This window comes from Cherax quadricarinatus, chromosome 40 (assembly GCF_038502225.1).
Source record: "Cherax quadricarinatus isolate ZL_2023a chromosome 40, ASM3850222v1, whole genome shotgun sequence".
Taxonomy (NCBI): domain Eukaryota; kingdom Metazoa; phylum Arthropoda; class Malacostraca; order Decapoda; family Parastacidae; genus Cherax; species Cherax quadricarinatus.
In genome coordinates this window covers 18,834,460-18,842,226 of record NC_091331.1, presented here as the reverse complement: position 1 = coordinate 18,842,226, position 7,767 = coordinate 18,834,460, and positions in this window count along the sequence as shown.

The window sequence follows — 7,767 nt, the reverse complement described above, 5'->3', positions numbered from 1 at the left end:
GCCTTAGAGTTCTGAGAATATCATAGGTTATACCATCCTCTCCAGGAGCAGTTGATCGACCTTTGGTTAATGCATTATCTAATTCATACTCGGTAAAGAGGCAATCACTCTCATCAATATTTTGGCTCATAAAATTAATCAGTTTCAACATTTCTTCAGAAGTACTCTCTAAATTTTTTCTAATATGAGATGGAAGGCTTTCATGCCTGGATGTTTTGGACCAGTCATTTATGAGGTCATTTGCTTTTTCAAGAGGAAAGGGATGAGCAACATTGCCAGTCTTTTTCCTGGTTATTTTATTTATACCTTTCCAAGCCAAACTCAAAGGGGTGGACCTATTTAATCCACTAACAAACTGTTCCCATTCCTGTTGCCTAAGTTCTTCCTTTCTATTCCTTGCATTTGTTAGTGCAGCTTGGAACGTTCTGAGCAGGTCTGGGGTTCTACATTCACGGTATGCTTTACCAATCCTCCTAGCTGCATGTGTTAGATTGCGCAGCTGTGGATCATTATAGTATTTACATTGGTTTTTATTGTTATTTATAGTGGAGGGTCTTTGTTTCCTATTCCTGCCCACTTGATCTGTGAGAACACTCTCAATAGTGGTAATTAAATCATCATTAAATTTTTGTGTGCCAATGGGCTCGTAATTCTTATACCATTGATCCAAGTGGTTAATAAAGTTGTCTCTGTGTTCTGGTTTGAGAATAAGTTTCCTCCTTCTGTATTTAGCTCCTTGATTGCTGGAGATGTGATCAAGATTGACAGTTGTTAGTCTTGGGAAGTGATCAGATAGAAGATCATCAACTATGACAGAGTCATGCATCGTATATGATGTATTAAATCCAAGACACAGATCTAGTATGCCACCATATATGTGAGTAGGCTCAGTAGTGCCCACAATTCGAACATTATCATGCTCATTTAGCAATCTCACTAGTTTAGTTCCATTGGTGTTTGTTATAGACCCACCAATATTCTTATGTCTGGCATTAAAATCTCCAAGAATGATGGTAGGTTCACTATTGATGCGATCTGGTAAAGCATCAGGTCGAAGCTGGTTCGCTGGGGCATAGAGATTAAAAATGTTTATGGAAAAATCGCCTGCATATACTTTGACACCATGATACTGCATGTTAACTCGACTCTGCAAGGAAAGGAGTGAATGTGGCAAGTTCTTTCTGACATACATCACACAACAGTTGGTTGACCTTAGGTTATAAGCTGCATATCCAGGCAAGTTTGGTGGAGGTGCTCCATCTTTCAATCTACATTCCTGCAAACAGATGACATCAATATTCTTGGTTGCACTAATATGATGTAAGTCAGGCAACCGCTTCCTGATGGAAGCAATGTTCCATGAAAAGATTTGTAATGTATCCATTGTAGTGAGTTATTACAATCTCTTGCTCATAAGATGGTAAAACTATTATGCTTTGACTACAGTGTGCAGACACTTAAGAGCAAATAGCATAGTTTGTACGTCTTTATCTTCAGGACCTTTATTTTTAAGCATTTTTCGGCATTTTGGCAGCCAGTTCCAAGGCAAGTTTTGAAGGCAAGAGTTATGGGCTTCTTTCTCACAAATTGCTGGAAGCTGAACGGAGATTGCTGCACTTTTGACATCATCACCATGCTCAAGAGCATCATCCTGATTACATATATTTATTAAACTTGTCAGGATCTGTTCAAGATGCTCAATTTTTTTCTGGAAATTTGTTATAATATGAGGAAGGTCAGGCGAATCCAATGCCTCTCCGGAGGATGGCACTTCTGGGTTAGTGCTTTCTTTAACACCTATCACCTTAACAGGTACCATGGTTACATTAGTGTTCTCTGTTTCATCATTCATTGCAGGTAGGTCCTGTGCATCTGACTCATCTCCAATTTCCAGGGAGGTTACCTGTGTGGTGTCCGTCTGACTGTTGTAGTTGTGTGTATTGGGAGAAATGACAAACTCATCCCCATATTCAGGTGTAGCCATAGGTATCTGTAGTGGCAGACCAGTAGTTCCATATGTGCTAGCAGGGATGGCTAGCTCCTCCACAGCTGGTGTGTGTGATGGCATTCTGGTATCACCAGAATCCTTTGCAGTGAGGTGGGGTTCTTGCACACTTTGCAGAGGTTCAGTCTCAGATCTGGCTGTGGTAGACTGGATGGCCCCATCCTCAGTTACCATTAAAGGACTGTTATCAGGTTTACATCGAAGGTTGTTTGGGTTCTGACTGCAGTCCTTGTGGGAAACTGTAACCCCAACTTCTTTACAGTTAATACACTTAAATTTTCGGCTGTCAGGGCCTACTGTGCATTCTCTAGTGGAATGTTTCCCAGCACACTTACCACACCAAGAATGTAGTATTCCACAGTCTACTGCAACATGGCCATAGTGCTGGCATTTGTAACACCTACGTTTAGGGGGTAGGTACACTTCGATGTTTAGGAAACGTAAACCATGCACCCAGATATTCCGGGGGAGGGGCACAGGACCTACCCAACTGGCAATAATTTGGGATTTTCCTTTAAGTCTTTTAGGCTTGATGATATGCTCACTTAGAGTCAGATGGGATGGGTCCATGCAGAGAGGGTATCCAAAGATTATGATACTGACCCATTTTTTAAAGTGGTGAGTGTCTGATGGAGGTCGGAGCAGCTTAATATCCCCATAAGGTGTACTAAGTAGATCATTAATCAGCTCTTTATTCTGTTCCACAAACACAAAGTTGTGTGTGTTTTTCCTAAATTGGATCCTTGAGTTAGGATGCTTGTTTACAGCTTCCATTAGCCATGCACACTTAGCAGGCAGCGGGGTGTTGTCAGGGAAGTTCAGCTTAACACATTCTTCCTTTGAAGAAAGACTTCTTGCAGCCTCTGTGCACCAAGGACGTTTAGTATCACATTGTGTACGAGTCAAGTGAGTCTGACTACGTCGACGCTCTAGCCCTTTCTCACTTTTTCTCTTTTGTTTACTTTTAAAGGTCTGGAAGCTATCTTCATTTCCATCACCTGCAGAAATAGGTTCCTCTATGACAGTTGCCATGTTTGCCAGTGATGATATCTGGTGTAAGACTCACAACACAAGAATTCCTCGCTTATCTTTCCCTTATAGCTTATGCAAGAGCAAATATTCACTACAAAGTCAGAAGTCCAAAATAGATCACAAGACACAAGTGCTCAAGTTCAATGAACACCTCCAACCATACTCAACCCAGACCACCACCACTCAATACGACACACACCCCACCAAAAACACACTCAGAGACCTCTTGTATGTGTGTTAATAATATGGTACATATAATGATATAATGGATGGTACAGGCGAGGTCTTACACCTTACACCTTATCACAAATTACAAAGATGAAAAGAGAGAGAGAGAGAGAGAGAGAGAGAGAGAGAGAGAGAAAGTAGGTAATATTGAGCATAAAATTAGAATTCTGACATACATCACATTAAACATGAGGTTCAAATTCAATGATAACTTCCACTTGAGTTAGTTCAGGCTACTGCCACCTAATGTACCTCACTGAAATAATAATATAGCAGACATCACAATGAATGCTGAAGACAACCTCTTACCCCAACCATAGATTGTAAACAGTATTACTAAAAAAAAAAAAAAAAAAAAAAAAAAAAAAAAAGGTAATGTTACAATGACAATGAGATAAATCACTCTGGTCGACTTCCTTGGTCCATCCTGGGTAACTCACACGTTACTATGTTATACATGTATGCAAGCATAAGTGTGCAGCTGTAGATAGATGAACCAGTACCTAAACAATCTCACTTACACACGCGTTACTATGTATGACAAGTGTTACCAAGTACACCAAGTGTACACTTTATCACTTAGAATACACTTTTGTTGATGTAAATATAGGTGAGAGTGGTACACCGCTGGTCGTAATAAACACACTCAACTTCTCAAGGTCACACACTAGGCCCAGCTTCTGGAGAGGTACCAGCGTTTTAATGTGTTTATTATGTGTCAGTGCGAGTCTGCAGTCATTAAATTGGTGTATCAGAAGTTAAACACTACAATCCAGTTGATCAAATAGTCTAAAACAATTTACACAATGTATAACTAGAAGTATAATGATTGCAAATTGTTACTATTACAATTTTAACTAGGTGCTAGACCCACTAGATAAGATGGCAAGGAACATAGATGTTAACAGGCTGACTCTTGCTTAACACAGTTGAAAGGTAACCGAATTACTCAAGTAAGAAAGTATTCATGAAACTGAACATTATGCAGGAGTAAGCTTGTTCACAGTAAAAATACAAAGCATAAGTTACACACTCACACCACAGATGAACACTGCAATTTGAAATATTACTGGGAATTTAGCAGTAAAGTTTCAGTCTGAACGAGAAAATGTATTAGAAAACACAACAATGACACTAGGACAAGCAACTTAATTATGTAACCATATTTAATAGTTCAGTTACACTGAGCAGAGCATGTATTACACTGAGTTATTAAATGTAAGGAATCACTACACTGAAGTACACTCTGAGCCTTTTAAAGTCTTAATACAGGCTTACAAATGACAATAAACTGTTGGGGAAAGCAGCACTTAACACTTCTAGCACACGTATGACAGATGAATGTTCACTGTGTACAAGCCAATCACCACAAACTTACTATGTTTATAAGTGAACCTCTGGCATGTCCCACTCAAAATGTCAGCACTGCAATGCTCGTCAAATTGTTCTCAAGCCACTACAGGAAACACTGGTATGCCAGCAGCACTGCAGAACATAATACACAGACATGCTGGGCCCTAGGACAGCTATAACTGCAGGCTGCCTTAGCTTGTTCTGGCTAGCTTTTAGTGCTGCCCTCAAGCTTGCTTGACTGTGCTCGCCAAGCCCGCGCCAACCACCCGGACACCTGCTTGCAGCAGGCAGGCAGGCACACAGGAGACATTCGCAAGATGAGCGGAGTGCGGCACAGAGGACACGGGCACTCAAGCACCCATGTGGTCTGGCAAAAAAAAAAAAAAAAAAAAAAAAGCCTCTAGACCACAAGCAAATAGAGGCGAACGGCTGAGTTCCAAATCGAGGAAGGAGAAGGGACAAGGAAGGGATATTCACCTCGCTAGACACAGGCAATATGGGTGTAGTGGCCTGCAGGTCGCAGTGCAATTTTCAAGGTCATTCACTGGGCCCACAGTCGTCTCGAGAGTTACCAACCCTGTACTACTTGTTAACTCCAAACCCGCAGCACTTAACACATCTAGCACACGTGTCTTGGAATGACACAAATTTTCACTACATAAGAACTAGTTCTCACAACACCGAAGGTACGGCTCAAAAGAGGTGAGGGTCATCTTATGAATCAGTATATTGACATTAAGAGGGACATTAAAAAGGGGATAAGAAAAGCTAAAAGGGACTATGAAATTAAAGTTGCTAGGGATTCTAAAACTAACCCAAAAAGTTTTTTCCAGGTCTATAGAACAAAAGTTAGAGATAAGATAGGTCCCCTTAAAAATAACTATGGGCATCTTACTGACAAAGAGAATGAAATGTGCTCGATTTTAAATAATTATTTTCTCTCAGTTTTTACACAGGAAGACACTAACAATATTCCAGTAATTAATTTTTATAGTGGGCTAGAAGAAGATAAATTATGTAACATCACAGTCACTAGTGAAATGGTTGTGAAGCAGATAGACAGACTGAAGCAAAATAAGTCGCTGGGTCCTGATGAGGTTTTTTCAAGGGTTCTTAAGGAATGCAAAATGGAAGTCTGTGAACCATTAACTAATATTTTTAATTTATCTCTTCAAACAGGTGTAGTGTCTGATATGTGGAAGATGGCTAATGTAATTCCTATTTTTAAAACAGGGGACAAGTCGTTACCGTCAAATTACCGCCCAATAAGCCTGACCTCAATTGTAGGCAAATTACTAGAGTCAATTATAGCTGAGATTATAAGAAGCCATCTCGATAAGCATAGCTTGATTAATGATACTCAGCATGGATTCACAAGAGGCCGGTCTTGTCTAACTAATTTATTAACTTTCTTCAGTAAAGCTTTTGAGGCTGTTGACCACGATAAAGAATTTGATATTATTTACTTAGATTTTAGTAAGGCTTTTGATAGAGTTCCGCACCAAAGACTGTTAAAGAAAGTGGCAGCTCATGGCATTGGGGGAAAAGTGCTCTCGTGGATCGAGTCATGGCTCACAGACAGGAAGCAGAGAGTGTCCATAAATGGGGTTAAATCCGAGTGGGGATCTGTAACAAGTGGCGTTCCACAGGGATCAGTCTTGGGCCCGTTGTTGTTTATAATATATATCAATGATCTTGATGAGGGAATTACTAGTGATATGTGCAAATTCGCCGATGACACGAAGATAGGTAGGATAATTGATTCAAACGTAGATGTTAGGGAACTTCTATTCTTGGTCAGAAAAGTGGCAGATGCAGTTCAATGTAGATAAATGCAAGGTTCTGAAGCTCGGGAGTGTCCATAACCCTAGCACTTATAAGTTAAATGATGTAGAACTTAGCCATACAGATTGCGAAAAGGACTTGGGGGTTATGGTGAGCAGCAACCTTAAACCAAGACAGCAATGCCTAAGCGTACGTAATAAGGCAAATAGATTACTGGGATTTATATCAAGAAGTGTAAGCAACAGAAGTCCAGAGGTCATACTGCAGCTTTATACATCATTAGTAAGGCCTCACCTAGATTATGCAGCTCAATTCTGGTCTCCATATTACAGAATGGACATAAATTCGTTAGAAAACATTCAGCGTAGGATGACTAAATTAATACATAGCATTAGAAATCTTCCTTATGAAGAAAGATTGAAGACTCTTAAGTTACATTCACTTGTTAGACGAAGAATGAGGGGAGACCTGATCGAAGTGTATAAGTGGAAGATAGGTATTAATAAAGGGGATATTAATAAGGTCTTGAGGATATCTCTCCAAGAGAGAACCCGCAGTAATGGATTTAAATTAGATAAGTTTAGATTTAGAAAGGACATAGGAAAGTATTGGTTTGGAAATAGGGTAGTTGATGAGTGGAACAGTCTACCTAGTTGGGTTATTGAGGCTAGGACTTTGGGTAGTTTCAAATTTAGGTTGGATAAGTACATGAGTGGTAGTAACCAGTTACCAGTAACCAGTGTACCAGTAGATGACTCACTACCAACCGTCTCTGCCTGAGTCACTGTCTGTATTCATATTGTGCTGACCACAGCAGTATTCAAAGACCCCCTCACATATGGGTACTGTGGGCGGTCAGTTATACGAGAGTGAGCAAGGAGGCAAGGTTACGGCTGTTTGGGCGCTCCCCACATTATCCGTAATTATACGTACTACCAGCCTACGTGAGTATTACTTTACCCTATCCACGTGTTCGAACTCCCACATGATAGAGTGGGAGGGGTTGGATTTGAGTGGGACTTCCACATCAGAGCTTATTTCTTGGGTAGCATTGAAAATTGGGTTGGACAAATGTTATGTTAGTGGGATGAATTGCAAAGGACCTGCCTAGTATGGGCCAACAGGCCTGCTGCAGTGTTCCTCCTTTTCGGGTGACCTTCTCAATCGCATTCGCAACATCAACATCAGGAACAAGAAACTTTCCAGCCTTGATGTACCTTCCCTATTCACCAAAGTACCTACTACACAAGCCATCGATCTCTTGCGCAGGAAAATTGACGATTCACTTGATCTTCCTATTCCATCTAGCGATTTCATCGACCTTGTTGAACTATGTGTTGGCTTTACGTGTTTCTCTTTCGAAA